Genomic DNA, 10063 nt, shown 5'->3' on the forward strand with positions numbered 1-10063 from the left:
GGCGCTGTTGGCGCCACTCGGAGGCGGTGCCCGGGTGTGGCCTTGTTGCGGCCGAGTGGAGCCGCGGAGTCCTCCTGCTCACATCAGGCCGGTCGGTGGTGACAGAGCACGTGGTGCAGAGGTGGGAAGGGGGAAGACTGGTCACCCCCCCTCCCACTCGTTCAGTGAACGATCCGCCTGTCGTCCCTCCGTCCCAGCCGGGACGACAGGAATATAAGTGTCACCTTCCCTCCCCCCATATGTGAAGCAGGGGTGGTGTGGAGTAGTGAGGCCTAGTGAGCCCAGGACCTCGCCCTTCAGGATACAGGCTGAGTGTGTTTTCAGTCCAGGGAGACACATCACACATGAGAACATTCCTTCTCCCACAGAGAACTGCCAGCACTTCACGATCCATTGGGTCACCCCCCACACAAACCCAGGAAATATCGGCATATTGTAGAGGCCTTGCTACAGCCTTTACAACAGGAAGCTGTGCTGAGGATAGGCATATCGAAGACATCCCATACAGATTCATATAAGGGGAAGGCTGTGGTAATCCCTGTATCCGTAAGTCCGCACAGCAGAAACCATTGACCCCCCTGTTTTGCTTATCCTTTCCTGCACGCTGAGGCATATAGTGCAATTCTGGGCCTGTTGTAAACTACCTATTCTTATTTTCACATATCTGTTCTGGGGGATCCAGCTTGACCCCAAAGACAATGGCAATATAATACCGTGAGCCTTGACACACGTAGGTGGGGCTACGCAATCTTCACAGAGAGGCGACGCAAACATGGGGAAGGCAGACAGGAAAGCTACCACTCCTCGCTCCAGATCCCCTCGCCGTACAGGTGGTCCTGCTAATCGCAGTATCCCGGAGCTATTCCGGTCTCACACTCCGGATCACACAGAATCCTCTTCTATGGCATCACCATTACATTCGCCTACAAAGGAGATTCCATCACAGTCTATTAGTTTGACAACAGTTGCCACAACAGCGGCCATACCTGGCCATGTCGAACCTCCCCCTCTCACCATCGGGGATTTGAAAGCGGTTGCATCAGATATTAAAGGGACTCTTTCAGCGGCAATAGCTGAGCTACATATTGACCTGCAGGCAGTGGCGCATAGGCTGGACGCAGTGGAGGATAAAGTTAGTATGCAAGGCCTTGCTATTCATGAGGTGCGCAAGCAGGTTGACACGCACACAATGCACCTAAGAGAGCTCGATCGTCATATTGAGGACTTGGATAATAGGGGAAGACGACATAACTTGCGGGTGCGCGGTGTACCGGAAGCAATAGAGTCTGGCCAGCTCGCCCAAGTTCTTTTAACCATCTTTAATGATCTTTTGGAAAGACCGCATGAATCTCCTATTGAGATCGAACGTCTCCATAGGGCCCTACGTCCCAAAGGCAGAGACACGGACCCACCGAGAGATATAGTTTGCTGCCTAGTCGACTTCCGACTTAAAGAGGAAATATTACGTAGAGCTCGGGACAAACAGCGCTTGTTTTACCAAGAAACGGAAATTAAATTATTTCAGGATCTCTCCCATCTCACCCTGCAACGTAGGAAAGACCTGCGCCCCTTATTAGATTTACTTCGCTCTACAGGTATCGCCTACCGTTGGAAGTTTCCGTTTGGTCTTGCTGCAACACATATGGGGAGATCAGCTCTCATGAGATTTCCGGAAGACCTTGCACCATTCTGTGAAACCTTGAATATCCCTTTACCGGATATACCTAACTGGTCCAGTGTTTCTTCTTTACAATTGCAGCTAGATGAAAGCCCCATGGAAGCACAATCTGCTGGCCACTTATCTGGAGAAAGACGACGCAAATCTTCACACCCAGCTTCAACTTCCCCGGTGCGAAGAAGGCTTATTAATGATGACAGTTTACCAGCATCGCCTGCACACCGCAAGGCGCGTCATGAATGACCTTTTCCCGTTTTCTGATATTCATGCTCATGAGTATAAACACCCCCACAGTCTGAGGCTGCTTTACTAGTGAATCGAGTAGGTTTTGTTATTTTTTATCCACGGTTCCTTTATGTGACATAACTAACATCACCTGTACTTCTCAAGGGTATGTGTATCGCATCAAATTGCCAAGCTTCATATATGTATTATGTTTCAATCATATATATTCGTTTTGTAGGCATGTCAGTGCTGAGGTATCCTTATTTGTGTTATGAAAGAGAGATGTTGGGATCTGTGGAGCTATTGGTTGTGTACCTGCTGGTATTGATGGGCTCTTTTTTGCTTGGCTAGTGCGCAATACTATGGTTCTGAAAAGCTATTTGTCTTGATCTTGCAGATAAATTCTCCATAAGCCTTGAAATGCCTCGGGACTAGCCTATACGCTTGTACATACCATCTTTGGTGGGACGGGGGATGGGGGCTTATGCGGATCAGTAGTGTACCGAGATGTGTTTATCTCTCCTGAAGCATCCTAAACAATACTACCATAATCTGGATTCATGAGATTTCGTACCATCTTGGTGTACTGCTGTACGTGCTTGCCTCTGACCCTTGTCTCTTAATTAGATCAATGCTAATATCATATTAATAGTCTATTTGCATTATTTATTTGCTCTCCTTACGTTATGTTCGTCTTACAAAACTCTTGGACTACCTCTATCTGCAATTCAGTTTATGATATGTTACATACCTCCTAACTAGATGTGAGTACTGTGGTATTTTTGATTTGGAGTTTGAGCCCATAATATATGTTTTCACATGTATAGTTCACTCCGTGGATGGGTACAATTTGGCCCTATACATTTAGCTGCTCTACTTTGACGCAGACTCGTTGGGCCACAGATTATAGATGCTTCTTCCCCAGCAACGTATCTCTGTTTTGTAGGCGATGGGGTGTTCAACACTACTTAGCATCCCTCAGTTGGGATTATTACTTACATTATCTTTGGAAAGCGGTTTCAGGAGATATTTGGCCCTTGGCTTACATCTCAGTTTCGGCATAAGGGATTTTGTTGCTCCTGCCTTGCACTTTTTCATGTACAGTAGCTATCTTTATCCGAAATTGATATGACCTATGCAGACCCTTTTCAAGTGACTCGAGTGTTTATGTGGTACGGTTTAAAGTCTCTTTTAGGAAATGACAGTTCACAGATTGTATTGTGTATGACTCGTGATAACATAATATGTATATGGTAAAATAGGATACGCTCAATTGCATAACGTATTTCCAATGACTGTCCAAGTTATGTCATACAGTTTTCAATATTGGGTCTTCTCCTTTGGCATACATTCACTTTTACACCTATTGTTGCACATCACTGTTTACGAGCCTTGATAGGGTCCAAGTGACTACCTACAACATTGAGTTTATCATGATGTTGCATATAATACTTTTAGCATACATCCCTCCCGCTACACTCCACTTATCTCTCGATACAAGTTAGCCACTTCCCACCTACGTATATGTGTCAAGGACACATCATATTGGATCATTCCCCCTCTACACCTTTTATTCAGGAGAGTTAGGCCTCTTTAGAACTATACTATATATTCTTAATACGGCCGTTTCTGGGTTTGACACCTCTCCGACAGTATATTCGAGATTCTCACACAACGTCTTGCAAACAACCATTCCATAGGAGCTTTACTATGAGATAGAATAGCTGGACTATTCTGCCTCTGGAGTCGAGTTTTAAAGGAAGTTGAAGGAACATAGATTAATACATACATACGGGCATATATGAAACACACCTGACACTTCTCTCCTTTTTTTCTACCTAATTTTTTGACTCTGTTCCTTAATAATTTAGTTTCTATTTCAACAGTTTAGAAACTTTATATTAATCTTTTTTCTTCTGCTACCCCCTTGTCACCCCCCCCCCCCCTTTTTTTTTTTTTTTTTTTTTATACTTCTCTCTCTCTCCCTCTCTCTTTCTCTCTTCGCCTTCCCCTTCCTCTCCCTGTCTAAGCGATACGTATCGAGTACACTTATAGCCCTCAAGCAACCAGTTCGTGTAGATTTCATAATGGCTAATAAACACGCATCTAAACAGTCATTTCGCACACTTTCCGTGGCCTCTCTCAACGCAAGGGGCCTAAATGTGCCTGAAAAACGCTTGCAACTACTCACTTATATGAAAAGCTTACGTGCAGATGTGATCTTTGTCCAAGAAACTCATTTTCGAGCAGACCAAGTCCCTAAATTCTCTAATGTTAACTACCCCACGGCATTTCACTCAGTTAATGCGGAAGTAAAAGCTAAGGGGGTATCCATTTTGCTTTCTAAAACGCTCCCGTTTGAACTTACTGAGTCTCTTGAAGATCCCGAGGGCAGGTTCCTTTTTCTCAAAGGCACCCTCTTTAATAAACCACTTACCCTAGTCAATGTTTATAGTCCCAATACTGCACAAGTAAGCTTTTTTCGTAAAATCACCAAGTTACTTGCTACATTTCAATCGGGTATCCTGATTCTAGGAGGCGATTTTAATGTGGCTCTGAACCCACTGGAAGATACGTCCTCGGGGTTTTCCTCCATACCGTTCCAAGCACTCAAACAAATTAAAATTGAATTGAAGGACCTTCTCCTTCATGATACATGGCGTACCCTTCACCCTTCCGACAGAGATTATACCTTTTATTCTGCTCCTCACAAACGCCACTCTAGAATCGACTACTTCTTTCTCTCGCAAAAAGATTTAAATATCTTGCAGTCTGCCTCGATCGAACCAAAGATCCTCTCAGATCACCACCCGATTATGATAACTTTGCAATTCCTGGATACACCAGGCATATCCAAAATATGGAGACTGGATCCATTTCTCCTTACGGATTCCTCAGTTACCCTCCAGATCCGTGATTCTTTGACAAACTACTTTCGAGAAAATACATCCTTGGAAACGACCCCTCTCGTACGGTGGGAAGCGCACAAATGTGTAATACGTGGACTTATAATGTCAATCTCAGCTGCGCGAAAACGCCGGGCTCAAGCATCCTTTTATTCTTTATTGCAAAAAGTTCGCTCACTTGAGTGCGCACATAAACGATCTATAGCCTTAAGATCGGCTACTGAACTAGATCGAGCACGACAACAACTCCGCGATGTCGTAGAGAAGAAAACTAAGCGTAATTTTATTCTACAACAGAAGCTTTTCTATGAACATGGCAATAAGAGTGGCAAATTTCTTGCCCGGGCGCTACAATCTAAAAAGGCAGCTCGACACGTTTATCAGCTCCATTCCAAGCATGGACGCCTACTGAAAACATCGTCGGAAATCGCGGCGGAATTTGAAGAGTTTTACTCTAACCTATACAACCTACCTTTACAGCCCAAACCAACAGGTGACATTAGGCCACGTAAGACCATTATACAGGCCTTCCTCACGCAATATCTCCCCAAACCAGTTTCAAGGACACAAGCGAAAGAATTGGAGGGAGCTTTGACGCTACAGGAACTACAACAGGCTATTACACAGTTGAAACCTGGTAAAAGCCCAGGACCCGATGGCTTTATCAACTCTTACTACAAATCTTTTCTTGACATTTTAGCGCTTCCATTTCTACAGGCCTTCAACACATTAGACACGCCAGGACAATCTATGAGTCATCTTTCGGAGGCTCACATTACGGTTATACCCAAAGAGAATAAGGACCAAACTTCTACAGTGAATTATCGTCCGATTTCGCTATTAAATGTTGATCTAAAGATCTTTGCTAAAATTCTGGCTAACCGTTTACTACCTGTTATAGAATCCATCATATCTCTGGACCAGGTGGGCTTTGTTCCGGGCAGAGAGGCCAGAGATAACACAATTAGGGCCATTAATATACATCACTGGCTACTTCAAAAGCGACAACCTGGATTTTTTCTCTCTTTAGATGCCGAAAAGGCATTTGACAGACTAGCATGGGATTACCTGGAGGCAGTTTTGATTGGACTGGGACTGCCTTTGCGCTTTTTGACTTTTATTATGTCTCTATATATAGCCCCCACAGCGCGAGTGCGCGTTAATGGTCACCTTTCGGACTCCTTCTCAATTGGCAACGGGACCAGACAGGGATGCCCCTTGTCACCCCTCTTATTTATCCTTACATTGGAACCTTTATTGAATTGCATTAAGGATAATGCTAACATCAAGGGGATTTTGATCAATGACAAACTACATAAAGTGGCAGCCTTTGCTGATGACATACTTCTTTTCCTAACAGACCCGCATATCACGTTGCCAAACTTGCTACACGATTTCAAACTATTTCAGTACTTGGCTAACTTTAAAATCAATTTTTCTAAATCTCAAGCACTTAATGTATCATTAACTCCGGATGTGTTGAAACAAGCGACATCAAATTTTCCTTTTACTTGGCAACGTGAAGCTATCACTTATTTAGGAATCCAATTACCAACACATCTTTCGGAATTATATACAAAAAATTTTCTACCCCTCTTACGTGACATCTCCAAAGACCTACAGACATGGAATAAACCCTGGTTTTCTTGGTTTGGTAGGGCAGCTATACTAAAGATGAACGTGCTCCCCAGAATATTATATCTTTTGCAGACAATCCCAATCCAATTACCAAACTCATTCTTCAAATCCTATAGAACGCTCTGTACCTCCTTTCTTTGGTATAATAAACGCCCAAGAATTAGCTTTGCCCAACTCACCATGCCCAAGAGGAGTGGAGGTATAGGACTTCCGGATATTACCCGTTATTACAGGTCCTGTCACCTAGCCAGAATAGTGGACTGGACAACAAACCACACTCGTAAGGTGTGGGTTGGTGTAGAGGCTGATTTCTCAAAGATACCACTCTCCACCTCCCCGTGGCTGAAAACCTCTCACGTCCCTTCCGAGTTTCGAGAACACCCACTTTTAGGTCCCACTCTATGCTGTAGTGCTCAGTTGTTCCAGAAAAAAGAATTATCTTCCTTTCCGAGCCCTCTTACTCCGCTTAAATTGAATCCGGACTTTATTCCAGGGATTTCTCCGACCTTTCTCGCTGGGTATGGCCGTGATGAGAATCTTACAGTGGGTCAATTCTTCAAAGATTCTAGCCTATTATCTAAAGAAGACATTGCAAAGACGTGGCCATCCATTACACTAACACCATGGATGTATAGACAAATCCACCATTTCTTACGTAACTCCCCACATCTAAAAGACTATTCAAGACCGCTTACTGCATTTGAGAAGCTCTGCTTTACAGACATCCCCCAACGGCATGTTATATCTAAGCTCTATTCCTGTCTTGAAAGTACTAACACATCTCATTCGCGGAAGACCTGTTCAGCCTGGCAACGTGACCTACAACTTCAAATCTCACCAGAGGACTGGGACCACATTTACGACCATATGCATAAAGGCTCCATTTGTGTCTCTACACAAGAAGGCAATTATAAATTATTTTCCAGATGGTACAGAGTTCCATCTGTGGTTCGTAAATTTGATCCTAACGCCTCAGATCTATGCTGGAGATGTTCCCGGGCAACAGGTACTCTTCTACATATCTGGTGGGACTGCCCGCGGCTGCAACCCTTCTGGAGAAAAGTTTTGGACATAATAACACAAGTAACTACATACACCCTAGACTTTACCCCAGCACAGTGTCTACTTCATCATTCCTCACTTTCAGTGAGGACTTATCGTAGGTCGCTTGCTTTACACATGATAAATGCGGCAAGACAGTGTATTCCGATCCATTGGCGATCGGAATACGTTCCCACCGTGCGAGAGTGGTTTCTTAGGATCATCAGGTTCGCAGAGATGGAGGAGCTGATTTCAGTGGCAAAAGAACACCCCGAGAGATTCAGAAAGACTTGGGCGTGTTGGAATCATTTCCAAACTACCGATACTTATCATTGTCTAATGAAGGAATGAGCGAGAGGAGATTTGGTGACACGGAAACCCCTAGAACGTTCACCTCAGGAATAGTTACATTACGGGACTTTAACGAAATTGTATTTCTAAGTAAAGATTGAATCTGTCTCAGCCTGGAAGCTGCTAACTGATATGTCTGGTTTGGTTATGCCTATTTAGTTATATAACTCATCCTTCCCCCATTCACCTCCCCCTCCCCCCCTCCCCCCTTTTTTTTTTTTTTCTCTCTCTCTCTCTTCCTCTGTATTCGTCCCTTATGTCCCTCCTCGCCCCACTATGATATTTTTCCTCATACTCATTCTCTTCCTCCATTCCCTTGCTCGTCTCATTCCCATCTCTTCTTTTTCTCAGTTTCACCTCTTTACCGTATTCTAACTAACTATATTTTTCATAAGGTACAGAGTACTTACAGACACACAGGTGTAACAATACTCCTCAAATCTAATCTATAATGTTCAGGTACGGAATCCTAAGACATATATGCCTTGAGTTGACACGACTATTGTTATATACCTCACTGTCCTGTCTCTTTAGATCTCCCTACACAAGGGCTATTGTACCCCGTCTTTCTATATATTACATACTGCTAACATCATTGCTATGGGTATATACTATGCCTTCCTCTTAGGACTGTATTTCAGGTTGTGCTACGATTTACTTATATGTCCTGAACCCGTCTGCGTTACGGGAGAACATGCTTAAAGACTTGCGCGGACTGCGATCCGTATTTGTTTATGACTTGTTATGCCTTTCATATCTCAATAAAAATTTCTTGGAAAAAAAAAAAAAAAAAAAAAAAAGAAAAGAGTATAAAAAAAAAATCACACATATACAGTGAAGGAAATAAGTATTTGATCCCCTGCTGATTTTGAATGTCTGCCCACTCACAAAGATATGATCAGTCCAAAAATCGAATGGTAGGTGTATTGAGACAGAATAGCAACAAAAAATTCAAAAGAAATGCATGTATAACAAATGATGCACTGATTTGCATGTTCATGAGGGAAATAAGTTCAAGAAGAAGCACATTAAGGTCATGGAGTGGCCTAGAGAGTCTACAGACCTTAATCCTATAGAAAATGTATGGAGGGAGCTGAAACTTCGAGCTGCCAAGCAACAGCCAAGAACCCTTAAGGATTTAGAGAAGATCGGTAAAGAGTGGACCAAAATTCCTCACGAGATGTGTGCAAACCTGGGAACCAACTATTATTTTGTTTGATTTTTGGTTGATATTCTGTCTCTATTATTTAGAGTACACCCAGGGGTGTATTTACCACAAGGCAAACAAGGCACTTGCCTAGGGTGGCATTTTTCAAGGGGGCAGCACCTTCCCCCAGAAGAAGGGATAAAAGAAGGGATACGCGCACCATGAGAACCAGGTGGGATCTGAGCAAGGCTGTGGGCTACTTGATGGTGCATGTAGAGCCTGACTCTCGTTCTCGGGGATGTCTGAAGCTGTGAAGATGAGTGTCTTTCTATCGCCGGGGGGATAGTGGAAGACTCTCCCAGGTGGGGGGGCAGAAGTGTTGGTCGGTGTCTGTGGGGGCAGACGATTTTTGTGTTGCCTAGGGCAGCACAAAACCTAAATACCCCACTGAGTACACCTATGATAAAAATTATAGACCCTTCATTTCTTTGTAATTGGACAAACTTACAAGATTTACAGGGGATCAAATAATTATTATCCCCACTGTATATATACGTGATTTTGCGCCCCCCCCCCCCCATAGGGCGGTGGTAAAGCGGTTAAAACTAAACCCCCAAAGAGCTGACAAACGAAGCTGTCTTTAGTTCTAAATTGATGTCCATTCCTTTTTCCCAAATCCACCAGAATCCATGCTAAAGCAACAGAATGCTTAGAAGTTTTACACCTTTTTTTTTTTGTAATGTATAGGGATAAATATGATCCTTACTGAATCTCATATATAGAATGTTATAAATTGGCTGCATATTCCATTTTGTCTATGCTTTTATAACTTCATATATTGCAAAACACATGTCATGATTGGAATTATGCCATTAGGCGTGTGTGCCGTGTTAAGAGGAGAATGGTGTTCGCTTTGGTCCTTCCAAAAGGTGATCTGTTTCTGTTTGAAAAGAAGTGCTATATAAGCAGGGATGCAAGACGGAATGCAAGAAGGACGGACAACGTATTCCCCATATACGTATATGCAATATATATATACTGTGGAGCCTTATCTCATCTGAAGGGAATTATTCAAGT

Source organism: Staurois parvus, unplaced genomic scaffold (genome assembly GCF_062004578.1).
Source record: "Staurois parvus isolate SC_StPar_1 unplaced genomic scaffold, SC_StPar_1.0 ptg001053l, whole genome shotgun sequence".
NCBI classification, from domain to species: Eukaryota; Metazoa; Chordata; class Amphibia; order Anura; family Ranidae; genus Staurois; species Staurois parvus.